The following is a 26862-nucleotide window of genomic DNA, read 5'->3' as shown; positions in this document are numbered from 1 at the left end:
TTGGGTAGTCAGATTCCAAACTCAATGCTCAGAGGAAGAGCTTGTTCTGCTTAAAAGATGCTAGCCAGACTTGGATTTTAAAAAATCATGCACAGTGATCTCAACTTACTGCAAAGACGAATTGACTTCAACATAAGAAATGTGATAGGAATAACTTTTGAAATCAGTCTGATATTTCAAAAAGTAGTTTCATGAGTTCAGGGAGAATTGTATCTTAGCATCAGTGTGGAAACGATCTGGACATTTTAGTTAAAGGTCATCATACTCTACCTTCTATTCTGTGGTGATCTCTATGGGAAAAGAATCTGAGAAAGAATGGAAGTGTGTATGTGTATGATTGAATCACTTTGTTGTACAGTAGAAATTATCAAAACATCGTAAATCAACGGTACTTCAATAAAACATAAAAAAATAGGAGCAAACATTGTTAGAGGGCTGAAAATGGGGCAGGTTCAAGGCCCATGAATTCTCCCAGGCATGTCACATGCGCAAGCAAGCATTAGTTTTTTCTGAGTATTATCCTTTAGGAGGTTCAGAGGCAAGTCATCAGCACAGTGAAGCAATTCACAGCCTCGTCTTGTGGTCTTCCTATAGCAGGCCTGGTCTATCCTGCCTGCTACTTTGTAAGCCAGGGAGCTGGCTTCCAGCTGAAGTGAAGAGGAAAGGCTGGAGCCACAGGACGATGCTGGGGTCCGCAGAGGACAGAAAAGACCCACACTGTAGGGAGAGCACATCCAACTCTTGTGTGTAGAGGCCACAGCAGGGCACAAGGTAGGTTGTGATCCCAAAGCTCATTAGAGATGGAATCAGAGCATGAGCAGCCTTCACACCCGCCTGGGTGGTGGCCAATGGCCTTGAACACACTGTTATGCTTTACCTTTAAGCTCAAGAGATACGGGGCAGAGGGAGGCACCAGGTTGACTTAAAGGACAGAAGAAGTTCATGTAAGGACACAGATGGTCTACTCCGGTGGAAGGAGCCTTGGAGTGGTCATGATAACAGCCTGAAAATATCTGAAGAGCTGTCACATCAAAGGACCTAAAATACACCTAGATGCTGGGGATATTTTCTTGAGTGTGTTAGGCAAGTTCTTGTCTCCAAGAAGCTCCTGGGCTGGTGGAGACCGAGACTTCAGACAGATGATTGTTATTACTAAAAATATTGTTCCAAACTGTGACAGCTGCTAAAAAAAAAGGGAAGACACCAAGTCCCATAGGACATTTGGGGAGATGCCACTTTTTTTTTTAAAGAAGTACCATTTAAGCCAAAGAGCTAAGGAGGTGATCTTGTTAGGTGGAAAGTAGAGAGGGATGTTTCTGGTGAAGAGTCCCGGACCTGAGAATCTGGAAGAAGGCTGGTCCAGGGAGGAGGAGGTAGCAGGGCCAAATCTTATGAGACCTTGTTGGTACCGTAGGGATTTTGAATACTGTCAGGACATTTAAAGAACCTAATAATTTGATAGGAAAAAGAGGGCAATTTAAGAAAATAGGAAATATCAAAAAATATAACCAATGATGATATTGAAAAACATTGGAAGAGAAAGCTAGGCAGTGATAGACCTAGTCTGAATTCAGGTTCTACTTATTGGTTGTTCAGTCATGGTGAATTCCATAATATTACAACTTTATTTTATTCTTTTTTTAGTTTTTAAAAAATTTTATTATAGTTAATTTACAATATTCTGCCAATTTCTGCTATGTAGCAGTGACCTGGCTTATATATATATATATATATATTCTTTTTCTCACATTATCCTCCATCATTTTCCACCACAAGTGATTGGATATAGTTCTCTCTGCTATACAGCAGGATCTCATTGCTCATCCACACCAAATGCAATAGTTTGCATCTACACTTTTATTTTATTCTAAGGGTAAGAAAGGAAGGATGAGAGAGAGGGAGAGAAGAAACAAAAAAAGCCCCAAAACCCTTCAGTGCAATCTAACTTTAATTTCAGTATTGCCATATTTATCGGGAATTCACCTGTGAAAATTCACCTATGAAAAAGCCTAGAACTTGTGATGACTCTATGAGTAGCACTTGCACTAGGAGAAGACAGATTTTAGAAAATCAGGGCATAAGCAGAAGCTATTTTGTGTGTTGCTTTTCCTCTGTTTAAAGACTAACTTCATGATGACAGTTTAGCCCAATTAGTTAGATAAATGGAGTCATTCCAATATTGAATACTGTTTTTATAAAGTATTTTCTATTGTAAAAATTTAGAAGTGCCATTGCTTTACAGATGCTGTCCAGAGCCACATGCTGCTGCAGCCAAAGTTGAGGGCTTGACACTGTTGCAACACTGGGCCACAATATATACCAGATGCAGCTGAACTGTGATGTTGCTTAAAAGGATTTAATCGAAAATGTCCTGAGTCTACTTTGCCCAAGAATTATCACTGGGACAGTCTGCTCTTTGATATGGTAATACTACCAGCTGCCGGTTCATCTCTGTTTCCAACATGGTAATCCACACTGCTTTTCATCTTCTTTCCATCAATCATGTACATGGCTTCTAATATCAGATAAAGCTCCAGATTCCATGTATGAAGCTCATTATTCTTCCTTTAATTGGGAGTGGGGAAGCAGTGATTGGCTTAGATCCTTAGCGAGGACGAAGTCACCATTCTCAGCTACTATGTCTTCCTCTGTGTATGACATACTTCAAAGTAGCTTGTCTGTGTTTATAACTGCTGGATGCAAAGGTGACCACGTTGCTGCTGGGAGCCTGCCTCATATGCAGAGAGGTTCACAGTGGGGTGTGTGTGTGTGTGTGTGTGTGTGTGAGATGCACACGTCAATGGGAATGGTGGTGGAGCTCACCTGTGCTGTAGAAGGCCACCTACAGTTGGGCTCAACCCTTTCTTCCCAGGTGGCTTTCACAGCTGTTCAGTGATAACAGTGCAGAGCACCCAAATATCCATATTCATGGGGTGATGGGAGGTTAAGAAGGCTCAATGATGATTCTTTTTAACCTCAAAATTATAATCTGTTTCTCTAAAACACTGATAGTTGCATAAATCTTGTGCTGATGAGCTAGAAGCTTCCATCATCACATCCAAAGCTGTGTTACAGACTTAAGTCATTGAAATAATTAGGCCCACCTCCAGATGAAGGAAGGAATGAAAGAAAAGAGATATTAAAAAAACAGAAACAAAATGACTGGGGTTCACACACACACATATATATGTGAATATATATTCTTATATATCCTCTTGATTTCTCAGGCTCAAATGGCAGCAGAGTACATATATTAAAAAAAAAAAAAAAGGAAGCCCATCAAATGTATTGCTTTATAAATCTGATATCCTTGAGCATTTCTGTTTGATAAAATGGACCAAAATCATTTAAGCACTACAAACATATCTTAATATAGTTCATGTTATAACTACAAAAGTTAAACCTGAGGAGGACCTATAGGCTATCTCATTTTCTTCTTTAACAAGGAATCTAAGACTCACGGTAGTTACGTGATTTGTCCAATTTATGGGGCAGATTGGTGATGGAGTCAAGAGTGCCACCCTCAGCTCCTCCTCTCACATCCACACAGTGTCACACTGTTAAATTGTTTAAGGAAACCTCTCCCAAAGCAATGACAATGACTGTCATGGGAGCTACCCAGAACTGCTATAACAACGTCAGCTGTGGGAGGAATGGTCACTGCCATGCTACCAAGCTTGGTGTTTGGTCACCATGCTAGGACCGAGTGCCCATCTGTGGAGAAGAAACTCTCCAAACTGATTCACTATGCCACACATCCCTGTTTACTTCAGCTGCTGTTAAAAGTTCAAGCTTCCTGTGAAATCTGATAACCCTCATTCCCATTCTTACCCGGTCTCATGACCCCAAACTTCCCTCTTCCTTTCCCTGCGAAGCCTTCCCACTGTGACAATGGGTACTCTCAATCAGTAATCTGGCACACATTCTTAACTTCCTCACTCACCTCCTTAACTACTCGGACGACTCCCTTTACCTAGGTACATTAACTGAGACCTGTCCCCTGAAGACAATCCTTCCTCTGCAGTCCCATTCAGTGCATGATGTGTCTTTTCCCAGTATCCCCCGTACCTCAGGGCTTGGAGTTGAGTTAGGTACCTTCTTGTTCTTCTTGCTATTCCTTTCAACCACTTATCAGCCTTGTTCTTAAGGGTCATGCCTCTCTGAGACATGTACCAACCAGTCACACTACTCTCAGCCCTCATTACTCTCATGTTGGCTATTTCATTCCTGGATGATTCACAATCATCATTCTTGGACATTTGAGTGGCCAGGATCCTGGTTTTGCAGTTCCTTGACCTCACCTCCAGTGGTCTTTTCCTCCACCCACCTTAGCCATTTCCTCCCAACACCACATCCAGGCCTTGCCCTTCTCTGGGAGCTGTATCCCCTCCCAGTTCTCTGCCACTTCTCATAACGTGCCAGCTCCCTTGCAGGACTTCAGGACAGTCCCTGATGCCAATTCTTCATTGTTACTGACACCCTCACTTACTAACCCCCACCACTATTCTTCAGCCATCTTCTGTTTCACTTCCTCCTTTGCCCAGCCTAGATACCCTAGTCTATCACCATTATCTCTCACGCAAAAACTGTCACTCTCTTGCTTCTCTATTCTGCTGTTGTATTTACCAGTCAAAACCCCAAATTTAATTGCTCCAACTTTTCACCCTTTCTTTGCCTGCATATCCTCTGGTTTATGCTGCTGGAGAAAATCACACAGCTATTTGGCTTCACTTTAGATGGATGATTGCAAATGTTAATGTCTCAATTCTGCCTGGCAAGCGTACTATATATCCTTCCTAAATTCACTTTTCTACTTTATATATCCTTTCTTTTCCCTATATCTCCCACTCCTTGGCCACATCCCCAATCCCAACCTCTGCCCTAGAATGGAGGGAACATCCCTTATCTTTTCTTAGGCAAATACCCTCACTTTGGCCATAAGTCTAAATTTTGCTTCTTTGACCTTTCTTTGTTTCTCCTGTGTTACCAATCTCTCCATTTTAATGCTTCAGTCCTATCAATAAGAAATGTACACTTCAATCTCCCCACTTAAAGAAAAGGTCATCCTTCAACTCCTCAGATATCTTCAGCCTTTGCTTCATTTTTATGTTCTCCTTTACAGAAATATTTGTCATGGGATAGCTACATGCTTGGTCTCCACTTTTTGGTTTCTCATTTACATTTTAACAATTTTATTCTAAAAAAAAATCAAAGTAAGATACTTATATGTTTAAAAAATATACTTACATATTTTCTTTTTTTCTTTTCATGGCTACACCTGTGACATATGGAAGTTCCTGGGCTAGGGGTCAAATTGGAGCTGGAGCTGCAGGACTAAACCACAGTCAGGACAACACCAGGTCCGAGCCACATCTGAGACCTACACTACAGCTTGTGGCAACGTCGGATACTTAACCACTGAAAGACGTAGGGATTGAACCATCATCCTCACAGGCACTATATCAGGTTCTTAACCCAATGAGCCACAATGGGAACTCCTACTTACACATTTTAAATTTTCTCCCCTTAGGTAGCTGCTTAAAACTTTCTTAACTGAATTTCCTATGATTCACTTCAAAGAACATGCTCACAAAGCACTTCTCTAATTTCTTAACTTTAGGCACTTATATTGGCTTCCTATTACTGAATATGCCAGTTTATTCTTTTATACAACATCCTACACACACACACACACCACACACACACACACCACACACACACACACACACACACACACACACTCACACACTTCTCCTTGCCCCATCCTCCCAGTGTAGTTATATTATACTTTTTGGTTAAATCAATATTCACTGGTGTGGAATGACCATTCATAAACAAGATTGTGGTGTACCATAACTGTATTTTAGTTTTTGAACAACATTTGTTTTTCGATAGTTACCAGTGGCTTCAATTTTCTGATTATTTTTCTGTATATCACAAATTCAGTCTTCACTAGAGCTAGAATTAGTCTTAGTATATTCAAACAGAACAGGTATACTGTCAGTTCCATTTCTAGTGGACAAATCCTTCCTGGAATCCTCCATCCTCTGACTCACATTAGACCGTGGTGACAAAGGAGAGAGATAAAATAAAATAAACCCTTGGGGATCACTGTTCCAACAGCATATGCAGCATATCTTTAGAAATAGAGCCCAGCCAAGAAGTTTAAGAAGGTGGTAATGACATCATGAACAGCAACAGTTTCAGGATAAATGGAATCAGCACTACTCTTTTTCACAGCCAAAAGGAGCTTTTGCACCAGAAAGAAAGAGTAGACTTTCCTGACTTGTGGTGCAGCATGGCAGTGGCAAACTCAGTTTCCAGTGGTGCTCAGAAATCTGACTAATGCACTGCTCTTGTTCATTCATTTGTATACTAAATTTAAGTTCATCTGTTCCTGTATTAAATTCTTCAGAATTTTAAAAATGGATTAATATAGACTAATTGAAGGACAGAGTTTGATGAAAAGTCTTAATAGAAAAAATCATTTTCATTTTTGTATAATAAGTCCAATCACAATTTCCAGAATCTCTACTCCATCTGCCTTCAGAAACACATAGAACTCACTGATTTCCTATCTTAGAGGTGTGTACCGAATAAATACTATAGCTATGTCAACCTTCTAACACCTATCTCTTAGTAACTCTGAAATTGGTTTATGGGGTTAATGTACTCAACTATATTTTTCTCTTAGAAAATAAAGCAGGTAATCTTTGGGCAATTCCAATTCAAATTATGGCATATTCTGAATTAGTAGGGTTCAAATGATTTTTATTGTTAACACATAAAAAATAGAGCATAACAATAAAAATTAAATATATAAATATATAAACTTTGTATATCTATCTGTGCATATTTTCCCCTGGACTCTACCTAAGATTCCTTTCTGTAACACAAATATAGCTTCTTTCATTTCAGTAAATGCAAAGAAGCTGCCATAGGTAACCTTTAGCTTTTTACTTTGGATGAGTGATTATGTACTGAATGTTAACTCCTATTTATTTAGAGAAATCAACCGGAATTTAATTTCTTTTCTTTCTTATTCCTTCTTCTTTTTTTTAATGGCCGTACTCCCCAACATATGGAAGCTCCTAGGCCAGGGATTAAATCCGAGCCACAGCTATGACCTATACCGCAGCTGTGGCAATGCCAGATCCTTTAACCCACTGCACCAGCCAGGGATTGAACCCATGCCTCCACAGCAACCAGAGCCAATGTGGTCAGATTCTTAACCCACTGCAGCACAGCAGAACTCCTGAATTTGATATATTTTTAACCAAAAATGCAGACACAGCAATAAAGAGTGTAACCCAGTTACTCATCCTCCTTCTAACCTTGTTGGCAGATCCAGGCTTCCTTGCCCCTCACGTTCCAAAAGATGACTGCCAAAGAGGAATCACTCACTTTATTGAGTACCCACATGATGGGGCAATTAGTTTTCAAATACGTTTTTGACAAACACAAGTAGGACATCTGGAACGAGGTAGGGATGATTAGGTTTGGGGAGAGAAGACCAATACATGGAAATTTCAGAAATCTTCACTCAAGCAAATATCCCAAGATGAAATGGTTCTATATTTAAAATAAAATTGCTTTTTGAAATAACAAAATGCTTGTTGAGATCTGCTCCAGAATAAATAGATTTTTCATGATGGTTTTTGGGCAAAAGCCACACATCAAACCTTAAGCACTTTTGAAAAAGGCCACGTCGATGCCTATTGTTTAAATGCACTGTATTCCTGTTAATTTTGCTGACTATATCTAGAAGACTTTATATGAATGTGTAACTGGGTCACTCTGATGTACAGAAGAAAATCGACAGACCACTGTAAACCATCTATAATGGGAAAAGTAAAAATCATTTAAAATAAAATAAAATTAAAACATAAAATGCTTGAAAACACATACTCAGATTTATTGTGTATGAATTATGATGAAACTCAAAATCATTTTAATCCATGTAAAATTTTATCTCAGTGATATAAAGCACTTTTTAATGGGCCGTGGATAATTTTCCTTAAAACTCAGAACGGCAGGAAACCAACAACTGGGAACCATATTTCCTAAAAAGGCACTCGTTGTGACAGACAAGAGAGTAATTGCTCCCAAACCACTCTTTTCCATTTTAAATGACATGGCTTTTTAACTCTGTTCTAGATGCAGTAATAAGACCCACCATAAGTGTATATGTTGTCAACTGCATTGACAGTTCTGAATACATAAGGATTTGACCCACTAGCTAAGAGAAAAACAAGAAATTAATTGAAAGTAATCTCTCCTAGTGCACTTCAGACCACATGTATTTAGTAGCAAATAACACACTTTTGATTGTGAGAAAAGGGGCTCTGCAATTTTAAGACCTTAAGGTATGTTCAATTTTTATTTCTGGCTAAAAATCTCTTCTAGATTCTTTGGGTTTTGGATGTATTACTTTCTGAAGCTTTTTCAACTGTATGAAAAAGCTAAGCGGTGCTTCTGCAGCTATCCATACGTTCTGTGGAAGAGGGTATAAGTTCAGGAATTCACTTTACCTACAAGGACTCTTGGACTAATTTGAGGGGGATGCAAAGAACTGAGATGCTTGTCAGGATAAGGAAAATGAACAACTGGAAAAGAAGAATAATGAGAACAAGACAGGTGATTCAGGAATCAGTGACCTTGAGAAGGCACCCCAGTGAAGACAAAGTTTCATCAAAGAAGAGGTTTCTTCTCGGGAGAAAAGGTTAGGTCAGTAGTTGTCATCCCAGATTCTTCTTCTTCTTCTTTTTTTTTCTTTTCCTTTTTGGCCATGCCCTCGGGGCCAGGAATTGAACCTGCACCACAGCAGTGACCTGAGCCACAGCAGTGACCCGCTGAGCCACTGTTCCTTTTTTTTTTTTTTTGTCTTTTTAGGGCTGCAGTGGCGGCATATGAAGATTCCCAGGCTAGGAGTCAAATCAGAGCTGCAGCCTCTGGCCTACACCACAGCCACAGCAATGCCAGATCCAAGCTGCACGTGCAATGTATACCACAGCTCACGGCAACACCGGATCCTTAACCCTCTGAGTGAGGCCAGGGTTTGAACCTGCTTCCTCATGGATCCTAGTCAGATTTCTTTCCACTTGAGGCAGGATGGGAACTCCTCAGCCCAGATTCTTAACTCATAAGTCTAGGGAAGATATACAGAAGAGCTCTCTAGGTAGCTTTTTCTTTTTAGATGTCTGGTTTTCTTTTTTTATTATTTTTTAAATTGTTATTTCCCCAATACAATTTTTTTTTCTACTGTACAGCATGGTGACCCAGTTACACATACATGTATACATTCTTTTTTCTCCCATTATCATGCTCCATCATGAGTGACTAGACATAGTTCCCAGTGCTACAAATACCATATGATATCACTTATATCTGGAATCTAATATACGATACAAATGAATCTTTCCACAGAAAAGAAAATCATGGTTTTCTTTTTTTTTTAAGCTTTATTGAAGTATACTTGATTTTTAAGGCTGTGGTAATTGCTGCTCTATGACGAAGTGATTCATTCAATAAACATATCCATTCTCTTTTAGATTATTTTCCCACATAGATTATCACAGAATACTGGGTACAGTTTCCTGTGCTACACAGCAGGTCCCCGTTGGCCAATCATTCCATATACCACAGTGTGCATATGCCAATCCCAAACCCCCAGTCCATCTCTTCCACCTATTCACCTGTCCCCTTCGGTAACCATAAGTTTTACAAAGTCTGTGCGTCTGTTTCTGTTCTGCAAACAAGTTCATTTGTATCCTGGTTTTTTTCAGATTCCACATATAAGTGATATCACACAATGTTTTGTCTTTCACTGTCTGACAGGTGATTTTAACATGCACCCAGGGTTGAGAACTACTGAAAATTGAAGACATAGAAAAGCCAAAATACAAAGAGGTGTTGAGAAGTAAAGTAGTTGTGATAAAAAGAGCAGAATCTATTCTCTGAGTAAAGTAAGAGCTGGAGTTCTCTCTTGATATAGGAGCTGAGTCGGGGTTTGAAGAGAAGGGTGGTTACATGAAAAGGAAATAAAAATGCAACAGGACTTTAACAAGAAATATCCTTGGAATGACCTAAAATATATTACAGTGTGTGAAAGTCATGTAAGTTATATGATCTTTTGTTAAGAAGGGATAACAAAATTTGCTAAGCATCTTAGACACACTTTTTCATGACTTCTTTATATTAATTAGGCATCGAATACACAAACATAAGTTTTGTTGATTGAACTTGCAAATTTTGACTCATCTTGAATAAAGTTAAAGTGAAACTACTATATCTTTTTTCAAAATATTTTTATATAGGTTTATTTTCTTTGATTAGTTATTGTTGGTATGTGTGTGGGGGGGGTTGTGACTTATTTCCCCCATGTCTCCAAGATGGCCACAGAGATGATAATGAGTGTAGTTCTAGACTAAGTGGAATAATACTGCCTCTTGCACAGTGGGGTACTATGTTAATTTAAGAAAAAAAATTACTCAACCTTGGGATTTACTTTTTTTCTATTTTTTACGAGAATAGAAGTTTGTATACTATATGTAGCCCATTTCCTTAAAAGGGAAATTCTCAAGTGTCTCCTAGGACCCAAATGTTCTATGGATCAAGCTTTTAAACTTTGATTTAACTTCTCTTTCACTGTTCAAAACTGTGCCATGTGTACTGTAATTTTCTAAGTCTGACAATCTCATAATAAAGGATTTGAACACAGCAGCTGTTCACCATTTCAAGCTAATTGAATGTGATTCTCATCCCTGTCATTTTACTCTTTTGCCTTCCAATTACTTAACTACAAATAGGAAAACTTCCTACAAAAGACACAGGTAGACTACAGGGAATATGTTATCTGTTTATTACCAATGGATGAGTCTCAACTATAAACACTTTTTGGAGGGAAGATGCAAGAACTACATTATTTGATATACTAAAGGTTTCATGTTTTGGGGTTTTGTTTTTTTTTTTTTTTTTTTTTATTAAGATTCTTTTTTTTTTTTTTCCTTTTCATAGCTGCACCTGTGGCATATGGAAGTTCCTGGGCTTGGGATCAAATTGGAGTTACAGCTGCAGGGCTACACCACAGCCACAGCAACAAGGAATCCAAGCCACATCTGCTGGCTCCTTAACCTACATAGCAAGGCCAGGGATCGAAGGAACCCACATCCTTATGGATCCTATGTCTGGTTCTTAACCTGCTGAGCCACAATGGGAGCTCCTGATATATTCAAGGTTATATCTGGGTGCATTTAATTGAAGTTAGCAGAGGAGCCAACTGGTGTAGATGGAAAATAATGCTAGGTCTTGGGGTATAAGGGTGGAATTTACCCCTGGGTCCACAACTAATTACAAACTGTGACTTTTAGCAAGTCCCTGAAACTTTTATGTCTCAGTTTCTTCATATGCAAAATGGAAATGAAAACTCTGTCCCTCACTATATTGTTAGCAGAATGATTGGAATAATGCGTGTAAAATATACTTGAATGTGAATTATCTTCAGCAATCTATTTTGGGATTGTGTTATATTTGCATATTGAGCTTCCTGAAAACAAAGCACAATGATATGGGTGGCTTATCTATTTTATTTACATTCTATGATTATCTTCATAAATATTAGTATCATACATAACGATGTATAATGTTAGGAATAGCATAGAAGTATTTAAAATAGAATTTATGAATATACTTCTGAACTTAGAAAGGAGCTAGTCCCCTTACAGTCCTTTTCTTTCTCTTGTGCTGATGTTGATGCCATGAAGTTATAAGAAACATATGAGAGAAATTATACTAAAAAATGTGAGAATATTTTCCTGCTTGACCATCACATATGTTGAGTCCCAGACACAATTATCCTTTTAGAATGTATTACAGATGCAGCACTTAGCAAATGGGTGCAAGATGTTTGTTCAGATATAAACTTGCAGGCCAACACTAGGGGAAGCTGGCAAAAGCTTTTAGCAGGCAATGTTTCTTGCAGGTTGCCAACCCAGATGATTTTTCCCCCTAAGAGTTTTGGCAGCTGTCTTCCGTCTCTTCAGATTGCACTTCTAATTGGTTGTTTCCATGGCAACATGAACTTTCAACCATAGTCTTCTTATTAACTAGCTATAAAATGGAGGTGCGCCCTAAGCAAAACAGGATTTGGGGGGTAACAGCAATTAGGATAAAACCTACCACACTTTTCTGTATGATGCTAATTCTGTAACCAAAAGTAGTACACTCACAATTTACTAACCCAATGTTGGTGGCATCTACCCTGACTTTCTTCCTGAAATGTTTCACATAACAAAGGGCTCTGAAATCAGTTTTATTTATTTATTGTCCCTATTATTATTATCATCACTATTGTTACATACAAGAACAAAAACTGGTAGCTCACCTTTTGCATTAAGGAAATTCACAGTATGCTGCAGGTAACTATTTTTATTCCTGAGAAATAATGAAAACTGAAATCTGCTTTTAAGTTTTATTAGTTAGAAGCCTGGTGGTTTCAGGTGGAAAGTTCCATAACTGCAGTACTGTTGCACCTGCATATCCAGAGTCTCTGGTATGTCCAAATAAACACCTATGATGAATGGAGTGTGGAAGAACAATCAGGATGTTTTGATAAGGTAGTTGCAATGGGGTTGCTTTGGCCTTATCACCATGTTTAAGACTGCTAATGTTGTTCTTAATTATCACAAAGTGTGTGCAGCAGATATGCCTGGCCCAATTTCCCTTTGTGTCTCACTGATGTTTCGAATTAGCTGAAACAAATGTGTAAACACTGGTTTTGTGGAATAAACAGCATTTCCTACAATAGTGTTTCCACTGGCATTCAGCATCCAAAATCCATTCTTGATTCCCATTCCTTCCCATCCTTAAAGATAGGAGGTTTGAAAGTTGAACAGTCAATGCATAATGAATATCACAGATAAGGAAAGGGATCAAAAATAGTGTTTGTTTTTGATGGCGTAGGGGTGGAGAGTGGGAGAAATTCATGGAATGGCACCCCCCCATCGTCTGGGATAATATGTTAGGGAGATGCAGAGTCAATTCCAGAAACATTATAGGGTTGTCAAAGTATAGGACAAAAAAAATACATTATACATACACACTACAATATATAAAATATATAAATAACAAGGACCTAATGTAGAGCATGGAGAACTACAGTCAGTATCTTATAATAATCTATGATGGAAAAGAATCTAAAAAAAAGAATATACATATATGTATATAAAACTAAATCACTTTTCTGTACACCTGAAACATTGTAAATCAACAATACTTTAAAAATACATAATAAATTACACGAGGTAGTGTTTTCCATCAAATTGCAAACAAAATATTTTGAACTTTTTTGTGCAATTCAACTAATAATAACTACATTTTTATCTTTTCTTTTTTACCCAAAGGTTGATGTGTGCAACTTTTACACTGCTCAATGCACAAATTTTCTACTTCCATTTAGTTGATATTATATAATGGTTAATGTCGATAATTTTTCTGTAGTTGCAGTAATTTGAAAATTACCTCAGAAATTGTTACTCTATTTTCTACCTGGCAACCTGTCAAGGGCTCTGCAGGTTGAACAGCCTCTGTCCATCTTATATTTGCTCTTTAAGCTCCCTTCATAACCCTAACTACTTCTTTCCTCACCTATTTGGGATTTCTGGGAGAAACCGGGAAATTGGACAGGGGTCCCTCATGTCCCAAGGGTCAAGAGGAAGAAGTGAACCATAGCACAGAGGGTGGTTCAGGACCATGGACAACAACTGCAGATGCCCTTGACTCCACATGCAAACTCAATAGCTAGGATCAGAGAAGACAAAGAAAAAAAGAAAAAAAAAATTGCTCAGTAATTACTCAGAGCTTATTGTTAACTTGTTATTTTTAAATTTCAGGTCGACAAAATTCTTCCTACAACCAGGTTGACATAGCCTCATTAATGTGTCAGCCCCTTAGAAAAATAATGGTCTGTTAAAACTTATCAGGACAAACCAGAAATCTGGACTCTCCATTTAGATGGGGCATGCAAAGAGCAGGGGTCAGATTTACAAAGGTAAGAACAGACCCTTAAACCCAGGGCCATCGCCAGATGAGCTGGAAAAGAGAAACTCCCAGGGAAATCTGAAATGAAAACAACATTCAGGTCAATGTATGTGGTAGGCTGAATAATGGTCTCCACAAGAATGTCCAAGTCCCAATACCTGGAACATAGTAAATGGAATGTGAAGGTTAAACGAAGGATACTGAGATGAGGACACCATCCTGGATTCTCTGGGTGGGCCAATATAATCACAAGGGTCCTTGGAGAGAGATGGGAGGGAATGAGTGGCAGGAGATGTGATGAGAAAGCAAGGAAAGGACCATAAGTCAAGGAACACAGGTGGTCTCTAGAAGCTGACAAAATCAAGGTAACAGATTCTGCCCTGGGAGACTCCGGAGGAACACAGTCCTGCCAACACTTTGATTTAGATTTCTGACCTCCAGGTCTGTAAGAGAGTACACTTTCTTTTTCTTTTCTTTTTTCTTTATGGGCCACACATGCAGCATGCGGAAGTTCCTAGGCTAAGGGACAAATCAGCACTGCAGCTGCCAGCCACAGCCACAGCAACACGGGCTCCGAGCCATGTCTGTGACCTACGCCACAGCTCACGGCAACACCGGATCCTTAATCCACTGAGTAACGCCAGGGATCAAACCCGCATCCCCATGGATACCAGCTGGGTTCATTTCTGCTACACCCAAACTTGCATTTTTAAAAGCCATTAAGGTTGTGGTAATTTGCTAAAGCCTCAACAATAAACTAATACAATATCCACAAGAAGCCACGTGTAAAGAAAAACAAAGGGAAGCAAGCAACATGGGAGTATTTATGAGAGGAAGGACTTACATATCATTGCTTTCCTCTCTGTCCCTTTCCCTAAACTGAATGAAACATCCAAAAAATATCCTTTACTCATCCCCTTACTCCAAATAGAATAGATTATACAGAGCCCTTTAAATCACATACTTCATTTTATGCCCCCACTCTGCTGTACAATAAACAATGACAGTCAGTATGGAACTCAGTAGACTGTCCTCTAGACCAGTGGTAATTTCTTTCATTATTTAAAAATTCTCCAAATTTTGGGGAGAATGTGCTTAAAGTAAAATATTTAAATTGCAGCCCAATTCAATAAAGTTGGGTGGAACCAAGTTAAGTACAATGAAAATAAAGGAACATTTTCCATTAATCTGGCCTTTCTTTCCTGTTTAAATGTCAGGCATTTTGGACCTTGAAAAAAAACAACAACAAAACAAAACAAAACAAAACGGGTCACAGGATTCTCATAGCTCCTGCTGGGGTCTTCAGAAATTGAAGAGGTGCCAAAAGACTGTATGTCAAACTAGAGATAGAAACAATCAATGTGGAAATAAGAAGGGGAATATTGAAGGGTACATGGGGTGGGAGGGGAGTAAGGAACAAATGATTGATGGGAATTAGCTCCTTCTTCCACGAATTCCAATCATTTATTGAGTTTGGCTAGGTCCAATGCTGTAATCTCTGCCCCTATTTTTGAAATTCATGTAATCACACCATGAAGAGGCTATTATTATTCTCATTTTAATAGACTTAGAGGCCTCAGTAACTGATCCAAGTTGACACAGAGTGAGCAGCTGAGCCAGGGGGGTCTAATTGTAAAATATCTGACTGAAAAGCCATGCTTTTTCAATCATGCCTTTCAGTGATGGGAGTACATAAAGCTTTTTAATTGAACTAATTGTCTTTATTTAGTTTTTTTGTCTTTCCCTGGAAAGATAAGTTTTTGTTTGTTCCCTTGCCAAGGGAATGGAATTTTCACTAACAGTGATTCACAAGCCTTATAAGCCACCAGCCCCCTTTCTCACTGGTATACCAAGTATTTTTCAGCTCAGCTTCTGGAAACATGAAGGATGCTACTATCTGTAAACCAGTGTACCTAAGGCGTTCTTTGGGTTTAGCTACCTTGTACCATTAAGTGGAACAGAAGAGGAAGTGGAAGCTGCCAGAAAAAAGAGGCATAAGGAATATGTGTGCAAATATCACTCCTATAATTTTCACGCATAATTTATGAATTCATGAGACTTTTAGTTCATTTATGGATAGTTTCTTTTTTTTAATTTAGTTCATCCTTGGACCATGTTCTATTAGTCCAAATAACTGTGGTTTTGTCACCAAGGAGGGTCTGTTTGGGAGGGACAGCAAGTATTTTGAATAATAGTACCCCAGATCTGTCCTCATTACTGACTTACATTGTTACAGCAATCAGCCTTTTAGAAGCAGAGCAGGTTTATAAGCCAGATTTCCTAATTCCCAGTCAGAGCTCCTTCCATTTATAGCATCTTGATATTTGTCCTCCTCCCAAACTTCAACATACACCACAGGGTACTGATGATCACCTCTCAGATTTCCTGTGTATATGCTCAGTGTAGCACAGACTCAGTGATTATGCATCTAATAAAATAACATTCCACAGGGAGATGTGCTGGGCATCAATTTTCTCCCCCCTTTTTTCTTTTCTTTTCTTTTTCTTTCCTTCTCCTTTCTTTTCTTATTTTCTTTAAGGCTGCACCTGCAGCATATAGACATTCCCAGGCTAGGGACTGAATGGGAGCTGAAGCTGAGGCCGACACCACAGCCATAGCAACACAGGATCCGAGCCACTTACACTACAGCTTGCAGCAACGCTGGATCCTTAACCCATGGAGGGAGGCCAGAGATTGAACCTGCAGCCTCACAGAGACAATATCAGGTTCTTAACTCACTGAGTCACAATGGGAACTTCTAATTTTCTAGTTATAAAAGTAAACAGAAGTCCAACTAAAAATATTCCTCCACTGTTTTGAGTCATTTGACTTCCATTTCAAGGGAGGCAAGACTATATTTCTCAGCACAATGAGAAGTGAAAGTGTCAACAAGGTGTACTGTTTAGGGAAAAGCTCACAGCTATCAAAAGGTGAAAGCAAATGGCATGCATTAGAGCAAAGTAGCAAAGAAGCCAATTCTACGCCCTACCCCCCGCCCAGGTCCACTGGTGACCTTCCACCTGACTATGGACTGGTCACGTGGCTTTTGTTGCAGAGAACACTTAACTATAAATTACATGGAAGAAAGCTAGTTCTAACTGTCCCATAGGAGTGTGGGATGATAGAACTATCTGAGATGTGGAAATTCCTTTGTAAGCCTCACTTACATTTGCTGAGACATACAGAAAACCAGGCTTTGAGGAAATCTGAAGTCTTGTCCTTATACAGCTCCCACGACTTGAGTATCTCTGGGCAAGTTTCACAATCCAGAATTTTCACTGCCACACAGCTTGTACAAATAACCATGCAGAGGCCATGTGGTGTAGCAGAAAAGGAACGAGGCTTAGAGCCAGGCACACTTAGATTCCACTGACTTCCGTGAGCGTCAGTTTCCTAATCTGTGTAATGGGCAGGATGATAATAACATCTATACCAAAGGGATGTTTGTAGGGATGAAATGAAATAGAGTTCACATAAAACTTATGGATAAATCTGACATATTTTCAGCTTCAAATAAAAAAAAAAACAATACTGACTCTAATAAAAGTTTATTTTTGAGAAATTAAAAAGTCTAGAGGTGGGTAGCTGCTGGTTGGTTTATCACTTTGGTGCTGGCATCTTTGTAGTTTTCTTGGGCTTTGTCTCTTGGTCACAAGGTAGCTGCCAGAATGCTGTACATCACAGTTGTACTCAAAGGTAGGTAAAAATAGGGACGAAGGGAGGAATCAGATGTGTTTGTTCCTTTGATCAGGAAAGCAAGGTTTTCCTAGAAGTGTTTCCTGCCTTCGCTCATTTTATCTTACTGGCCAGAATGGCTTCATGCGGCCACTCCAGCTGCAAAGGAGACAGGGAAACCAGAGATGAAGAGAAGCTATCACCAAGGCTAGGTGCACATGGCCCTGAATAAAATCAGGGTTTGGGCGGTAAGAAAGAATAGGTGAGGGAATACTGGGAGGCAACTAACAGAGGTGGTGACAACCTAGCACCTAGCAACTGGTCATTAAATAGTGCTTTGTTCATCCTTTCTCCACCAATAAAGTGAATAAATCAATTCAGGTTCAATTGTCTGTGATTCCAGAGGGATTATTAAACTACAGCCAGAGATCACTGCTATAGGAAAAAACAAACAAACAAACAAAACCAAAACTCTCTAAATTGAAGATAAAGAGGTCAGTCAAATCTGATTCATGGAATGTTCTTAGCTCTTTAGTTTAGTTTAAGGTAACTTCGGATTTACCAAAAAAAGTTGTAAAAACAGAACAAGAGGGTCTCATACATCATCCTTCTCTCCACTTCCCCAAAGGTCAAGATATTATATGACCATAGTATGATGATCAAAACCAGGAAAATAGCACAGATACCGTGTTATTAACCAACCTGCAAGCCTGTATTTCAGTTTCATCACATGCCCTGGCAAGATCCCACCGCTTTTATCTGTCATGTCTCCTTAGCCTCCTCCAGTCTGGGTATGTTTACTATTTAAAAACTAGAAATGTTTACTATTTTGATACAGTGACAACAACAGAGCCATTTGTTTTGCAGTCTTTTGAATGCACCACATTGAATTTAAAAGTTACATTCCCACATGGCCCCTGAAGGCTTAAAAGGCTGATTTGCCATTGTCGAGTTGTTTTAATATTTTTTTTACATCAAGAATACATGCACATTTCCCAACAGAAAGTATAGATGACCATGCCACAGATGAGTACAGTATGGGTTAATGAGGGATTTCAACATCTTGTCTGGGTAATGCTAAATTTCTCCTCTGGAGCATTTTCTTGCCCATGACATAAACATTCATCATGTCCATAGTGGGTTGACTCTGAAGGCTCCAGATGGATACATTAAAGATATATGCTGGAATAGTGATAATTAGCTAAATAGGCGCAGTATTATTTATTAGAGAATTTCAACACAGAATCTGGGCAGTCCCAGGAAGTTGCAGTTTTCACACATTCCCCTGTGAGGAAGCAGCTGGCAACAGGGGGAGTCCTGTGCCAGAGGCCATGTGGCCAGGCAGCAGAGCGCAGCCAGGGCTCCCCACACAGCCTCTTTGCCTCTATGCCCTGCTGCCTGCCTGGTCATGGAATTAGAATGATTTATGATCTTGGCAATTGGACTTAAACATTATGCCAATATTTTGGATCAATACCTAGGAGCATTTCCCTAAGCGATGCATGTTGACTCTTTCACTCTTTGGTCTTTTGATGAATTGAGCCTTGCCTGCATCGGGATGGAAGTCAAATGAATCATTTCTGGGCTTTGGTGTATGTTTACATCTCTCTGTTTCGTCCACATCAGCATCCTCCAGTTGATGTCTTATGCACCACTTCAGCCACCATGTCCAGCGATGCAGCATGGAGTCAAGCCTTGCCTGGCTCAGCACTAACAGAGAAACTCAACGTGCTGTGAGCATAGCACAATGCCTGTAGTATCACAATGCTGCATAATCTCAAAAGGATGCTTCCCTATCATTCAAAATTCTAAAATAGTAGGTAGTCCTTACTTTTCACTGGTGTTCTACACTATATTTCTATTCTGGGAGTTAAGAATGAGCAAATCTATGACAATGTTACTCTTTAAGCAAAAGATGGGTACTTGATTTTAGAGTTGACACTACCTTTGGAATAGTAGGGTATCAAAGCACATGAAAAAAAGGGTAACATAACTTAAAGGTATTCATTTCCCTCTACACCAGTGGAAAGACATTTAAAAAAATGGATTTCTCACTTGGATACTGGTTAGACCATGTACTTCTTAACCAAAGCAATGGGAATTTGAATATTGTTACTATGAAGCTGAAGAGGTCACAAGGGGACAATTGTTCTTGAGGCAAACATGACCAAAGGTAGTAAAAGCTTAAGAATTTGACAACATTTCCCGCTATAGGTACACGCATTTTTCCTTTCTTAGGTTAAAAAAAATGTCATTTTTTGAAGAAGCGTATAGTTTATTTAAACATAACCTATGTATATGCTTTTCTAGTGGCAGGTACTTGTGTAATCAAATATTTATCTTTTGTGATGCATCATTTGGAGCCTTATCATTTTCCATATAACAAACAGAATAACATTGAAAATAAGAGTAAATTAGTTACAATGGTGAGCAGTAAGAAATGAAAACCTGTCTCCAGAAAATTACTTACATTTTTTTGTACTGTAATGAAACTTCTGCAAATGTTTCTTTATTTATGTGCATACTGGTTTTAATGTCCCAGTTTTTCCCTATCCCTGGAATAGCTCTATACAATGGTAACCAAGTTGTAGGGAAACAAATGCTCAATATCCTTTGTGGTTCTGGGGTTTAGAAAAACAGTTCTATAGAGCTTCAGCCTTCCACACACTGGAAAGGCTGTGATTTCCAGAGGCAGACACAAACCCCCCAATCTTATTTTTGCTCCTGTGATATGCTATGGATGTTACCCCTAGCGTAAGACAGTGTTAAATCATTCCATAGTATTTTAAGACATTCTTTCTAATGAAAACTATTGATTTTTAAAAGGGAATTGTTTTTCATCGGTGTGAGAGGGAAAAGCAAGGCTGCTCAGAGGAAAACAGTCCTCATTTCAGGTTATCTCATCCATCCTGGAAGAATGCAGTGGTGTGCTTACAGCGGACTGAGTTTCTTCATTAGTGTCTAACTATTGCAAGACTTCAAACTTCTTCCCTACCATCTACTCTGTTTGATGAAGGTGAGAAAAAATAAAAGTCAAATATGAGACAGAATAAGTTGGTAGGAAAGTTATTAATCCTTTTTTCTATTTGGGAAGAGCAAATATATTTTTAAAAGAGTTTTTTAAAATAGGAAGAGTTTTTTGTTTGCTTGCTTTTTTAGTGCCACACCTATGGCATATGAAGTTCCCAGGCTAGGGGTCAAATTGGAGCTGCAGCTGCAGGCCTATGCCCCAGTCACATCCAAGCCACATCAGTGAGCTATGCTGCAGCTTGCAGGAATGCTGGATCCTTCAGCCACTGAGCAAGGCCAGGGATCGGACCCACGTCCTCATGGACACTATGCTGGGCTCTTAACCCACTTAGGGGGAACTCCAGTTTTATTTCAAAACAATCATGGAATTGTACATAATAATGGGAAATAGACTTTTGAATATTAGGTTCCTGAATCTTCACTTACATTTACCCTTCCACTCTGTGGTGATGACAAGAAGGCAAAGGCAGCAGCAGTTAGCCAGTTCTGCAGGGCTTAATTAAACTGTAAATGTCTATAAATGTTTACAGACTGCCTGCATCACCAGACTCCTGTCCAAGGATCCGAGACACAGTGCTAGTCCTCAAGCATCTCAGTGAGCCGTGAGGGAGACAGACATAGCAAAAGACCATTATAATTCAATGTAGAGGTGCCTAAGACCCTGCTTGGAATTTCAACATAAGCTTCTTCTTCCAGAAACACATTTGCAGCCAGCATTTTTTGCTGCAAACATTTTCACTGCATAACTAATTGGCTGTCAGGCAATTCTGCTGTGAAAGATAAAATAACTGATTGACAGCTCAGGCTGAACTGGTTGAAATGTGTGCTCATTTCTTCCACTTAGAGATATTACAGATGATGGCTTTATCGACCTGACAGATGACGATTTGTTCCAAATGGTTTCTTATTTCGAAACACACCACACTGGAAGAAGAAGAGGCTGAGACCCCAGAGGGTACAGCATTGAACCCACTTTTTCTACAGAACTTTGCAACACCTATTAAGGACCATGTGCTACAAACAGCAGTGTAGAGGCTTGAACAATGCAACACAAAGCTCAGTTACAAACACACCTCCTACTGTTTGGAAACTGATACCTTTCTCAATGAAGGAAGAAATTTCAGTGAAATGAAAAAATGTGTGATGCTAAATGAGGAGAGAGATCAACCAGCAGGAAAAAACAGTATAAAATACTGTGAATGAAAGACTTGGAAGACAAGGGCCTAGGTACGACCCACAAAATTAAATCAGTTATTTGTGCCACGTTGCTGTGAATCTCCACGTTTTAAATGCATTCAAATAGTTTGTATTTCACAATAGTCTTTTAATTCTGTTACTTATTTCTCGTGTTTCTCCATTTCCTTTTTTGTGTCCTTCTTATTTTTCATTATTTCATATCTTACAGCAGAACTGCCTTATGACCATAAGGCAACAAAGCATACAGAGCACATATTATGCCTAGCATCCTGCTATGATTAAAAAACTGAGTTTCTTATTCGAGGCTCACAAAAATCCATGGGGTGAATGTGGTAGTTATTCCTAGCTCACAGAGGAAACTGAAACATAGAAGCAGGAAATAAATAACTTGCCCAAGCCCACACATGGATAAAGGACATAGCTGGGATTTGAATCCAGTTGGTAGGCATCGAAGGTTCATTCTCATATTCTTAACTCTACCTGTGGGAGCCTGAGGTCCCTGCTTCCATCTCTTCTCACCACAGGCACAATCTAGAGCCCCTGTAGGCTTCTGGGCTGCCTCTTTCTTTTTCTTTTCTTACTTCTACACTCTATGTCTGCTTATAGTGTTTACTTACACCATGCTTACCTCAGCCAAAAGGGGCCACTCCATCTCAGAGAAGAGAAAACAATGACAGAACACACCTCTCTCTACTTCGATTTTCATTTAGTCTATCGCGGTATGCAGAACCATGATAGACTCTGTGATCATAGGGATTGAACGTCCTCAGCCCTTGTCACATTGCTGCATTTCTGATCTGTGCAATGTGAAAAATGACGTCACTTTCCTTGTCTACTGAACACCTTGCAACAAATATTGATCCCGAGACTTTGGTTTAAAATCGTTACTAATGAGGATGAAACGGAGCACCATGTGTTTTCTTTTCAACTCAAAAGTGACTTCTAAGACTGTCCTTAGAATAGAGACCGATGGAAGCCATGCAGTAATGCTTGGGAAAGAAAATCACTCCATGTAACCTACATAGTAATATGAGATGATCACTGCAGTTTTCCTTTCATCCAAGGAATTCCTATAAGACTAAATACTAAAGTCACTAGATGGAATCCCACAACAAAACTTTAATGATTAGAACCCACCAAGGTTTTTGCAGGGGCTAATGTATTTTGTTTCAAAAAGATGCCCCAATTTATAACCTGTTTGTTCTTATATCTCAAGAAATCATAACACATTTGTTGATGTAAATTATTAAATAATTAGAGCTAACTTGATCATGTTTGCCATATACTAAGCATCATCGTATAGGAATAATCTAATTTGCTATTAATAAAACAGCTAATTCATGTTTCATAGACAACACATCCCAAGGCAAAGAGGTGTTGAGTACTTGTAGTTAAGTACTTGGTTAAGTATAACCCACAGGTGGCAAATGGGAGGCTGGAATTCACACCTGGGATTCCAAGAGAATGGTACCCATCACCTCCCCCATTTTAAGCCCATAGCAGATGAAAAGTAAATAAATGGAAGATCAAGGGCTGCTACATTCAGCATGGTGAAAACAATGAAATGTCCATGATCGAAATATTAAAGCAAGAGAAAAAAATCAAATTAAAATCAGATATAAGTCCTCAATATGAGAACTGTTGGGGCCCATTTAGGAAGGCAAACAGCTTCAAACATCTCAAAAGCCACCCAAGACCTCACTATATAATAGCACAAAACATTAACTAGATTTTACATGAGGATTATAAATTATCAAGACTCAAAATTCTGTTTTGTCTAAACTGTCTGGAAACTCTGTATCATGGCATTTTAGACATGCTTCAACCAAAATGTTGAATTAAAACATTTTGAAACATTTTTACAGACGCTTTCAGCATTCTGAAAATCTCAGACATTGACAGCACTTCATTCTGTGAACAGTACGCTAATTGTTTTACAAAAAGCATTTCAAGGAACCTTCAACACAACTCTAGGAAAGAAGCACTCCTTTAATTCACATTTTACAGGTTTATATTTGCAGATAAAGAAAGTGATGCTTGAGGGGCACATATCCACCAATCCCACTTCTGGGCATATATCCAGACAAAAGTATGATTCAGAAAGATACATGCACCCCTATGTTCACAGCAGCACTATTCACAATAGCTGAGACACGGAAACCACATAAGAATGGATAAAGAAGATGTAGTAGATATATACAGTAGAATACTACTTAGCCATAAACAAGAATGAAATGATACCATTTGCAGCAATATGGGTGGACCCAGGGATTATCATAAGTCACACAGAGAAAGACAAATACCATATGATATTACTTACACATGGAAAACAGAAACATACTCACAGACACAGAGAACACACTTGTGGTTGCCAAGGGGGAAGGAGGATGCAGGAGGGATGGATTAAGAGTTTGGGGTTAGCAGATGCAAACCATTATATGTAGAATGGATAAACAGCCAAGTTCCACTGAGAGGGAACTATATTCAACATTCTGTGATAAACCATAATGGAAAAGAATATAAAAAAGAGCATGTGTGTGTGTGTGTGTGTGTGTGTGTGTGTGTGTGTGTGTGTGTATAACTGAATCCATTTGTACAGTAGAAATTAACACAATATTGTAAATCAACTATACTTCAATAAAAGAGAAAAAAGGGGAGTTCCTTTCATGACTCAGTGGTTAATGATCCCGCTAGCATACATGAGGATGCGGTTCAATCCCTGGCCTCACTCAGTGGGTTAAGGATCTGGCGTTGCGGTGAGCTGTGGTGTAGATCAAAGACTTGGCTCAGATCCTGCGTTGCTGTGGCCGTGGCTGTGGCCGGCAACTATAGCTCCGATTTGACCCCTAGCCCAGGAACTTCCATATGTTTCAGGGGCGGCTCTAAAAAGCAGAAAAAAAAAAGGGGGAGACTCAGAGACATTTAATAACTCACCCAAAGTCACAGGATGAGTAACAGTGAGTAGCCCAGCCAGGATATGAATCCAGAACCTTGAATTTACTCTTAGTAAATTAAATACACAGACTAGAACTGCTCATTAGGAAGGTGGCTACGATACGTAGCATTATAAGATGGATCTTGAGGGTCCCTATTTCCTGTTCTTCATGCTGTTGTGGGTGCACCCCCACACCCTGCCCCCAAGTAAGCTTCTAACCAGTAGAATCTGGCAAAGGTGAGGTGATGTCACTTCAGTGGTTAGGTTATGAAAGACTGTTACTTCCTTCTCAAAAGCAGACTCTTCCTCTTGCTGGCTTTGAGGAAGCAAGCTGCCACACAGCAGAGGCTCCCCAGGCAATGAACTAAAGACCACGTCTGATCAAATGGCAGAAAGAAACTGAGACCCCCAGTCTAACAACCTGTCAGAAACTGACTCCTACCAAGGATGGCATGGGTTCAGAAGCAGATTCTTTCCTGGCCAATCCTAGAAAGGACCACAGCCCCAGCAGATACCTTAAGACCTCAAAGCTTAAAACCTAATTAAGCTGCACCTGAGTTCTTTACCCACAGAAAACCGTGAGATAATAAATGTGCATTGCATGAAGCTGCTACGTTTGGGGATAATTTGTTAGGTGGCAATTGATAACACAATGACATATTAATATTGGGAGACCATATCTGTTAAAGGAAATTGGAGAAGTTTTATTTTTAAAAGTGATTCAAACGTATATTAAGATAATTTCCAACTACAATTTTCTTTTAAATGATTTCTAGGAAGACAGCAAACAGTGGCACAACTGCAGAAGTGAAGAGGTTCAGTGGACTGAAACAAATGAAATCTTTTGTTTACAAACTTCACCAAGCTCAAGGGTGCGAAGAACCAGGAAGAGCAGACACAGGACTTAATGCAGATCTCTCGGCAGACCCAGAAGAGCAAAGATGTACCTTTGGGAGAGCGGAGTCCCTATTTATGGCATTCTCCTACCTGAAATTGAACTGTGCTATTTTTGGCACCAAGACAGTCATAAACAATTATTTTTGAAGAGAGGGAAAAGGAAATCACCTACTTTAAAAATTAATGCTGTAGATGACTCAGAAAGCAAAGCTGAAGCAGTGGAAAGGAAATGGAAAAAACAGATTGCTTCCAACATCAATGTAATTCTAGACCTTAAATACTCCTTCTGTTCGCGGGCACACATGCTGTCCCTGACCAAGACAATGGACAAAACAGCCAGGACAGGGAGATGGCTGTCCAGAAGAAAGATGAATGATTTTTCACATTTTCTACCTCTTCATTTTCCCATTCATGTAAGTTTCTTGTAAGTGTCCATGGTCGCTTTGAAATGCAAATGACTGGTTATTTTTTCTGCTTCATTCTCAGGCAATTTCTAACCTATTTCAGGTTGCTACAACATTTCTCATTTGACGCTTTGCTGTGTGGGAGTTGAGTTTTTGTTCACTGATCCAGATAATCTATGACTTAAGAGTAAGTGTATCCTTGTTACTAGCACTTTTTGCCATCCCATTCTTTCCACCATTCGATTCCAACTGGGGCAGTAATTGTTGCAGTGAACTCCTGAATAGCGTCTTGGTTCCCAACTTCCTGGCTCAATCCCAGATATGGGGATGGCATCTTTGCTCTGAAAAATACTAAGCTCCCGGGTCCAGAGTGCCTGGTTCCTTAGTTTTCACATCTCCTCACTTATCATTTGAAAGCCAGACAAGAAGTCAAAGAGCTTAATCACTATAAATCCCAGTTTATTAGGTGATGATGAGGAGTTCTGTTGTGGCTCAGTGGATTAAAAATCTGACTAGTTTCTAGCAGGATGCAGGTTCAATCCCTGGCCTCTCTCAGTGGGTTAAGGATGAGCTGTGAGCTGTGGCATAGGACTCAGATGTGGCTCAGATCTGGTGTTACTGTGGCTGTGGCTGGCAGCTGCAGCTCTGATTCTACCTCTGGCCTGGGAACTTCCATATGCCAAAGGT

The 26862-nt window shown here is 39.4% G+C and overlaps 1 protein-coding gene and 1 long non-coding RNA gene across 4 annotated transcripts in view; both read right to left on the bottom strand.

Moving 5' to 3' along the window:
• The window catches only part of LOC146395456 (uncharacterized), a 47160-nt gene extending 39530 nt beyond the window's left edge, over window positions 1-7630 (bottom strand). Inside the window, exon 1 of the long non-coding RNA XR_014830817.1 lies at window positions 2795-7630. This is a non-coding gene — a long non-coding RNA (uncharacterized LOC146395456). The remainder of the gene's footprint in view (window positions 1-2794) is intronic.
• The window catches only part of FBXL7 (F-box and leucine rich repeat protein 7), a 408940-nt gene that overhangs the window by 125531 nt on the left and 256547 nt on the right, over window positions 1-26862 (bottom strand). The gene's annotated exons all lie outside the window — the stretch shown is intronic.

Source organism: Sus scrofa, chromosome 16, assembly GCF_054392235.1.
Source record: "Sus scrofa isolate SSC_HxYL_T2T_F1_AM1 chromosome 16, Sscrofa_HxYL_maternal_Yorkshire_Landrace_v2.0, whole genome shotgun sequence".
NCBI classification, from domain to species: domain Eukaryota; kingdom Metazoa; phylum Chordata; class Mammalia; order Artiodactyla; family Suidae; genus Sus; species Sus scrofa.
Note: the sequence above shows the minus strand (reverse complement) of the source record. Positions and strands in the feature narration are given on the sequence as shown.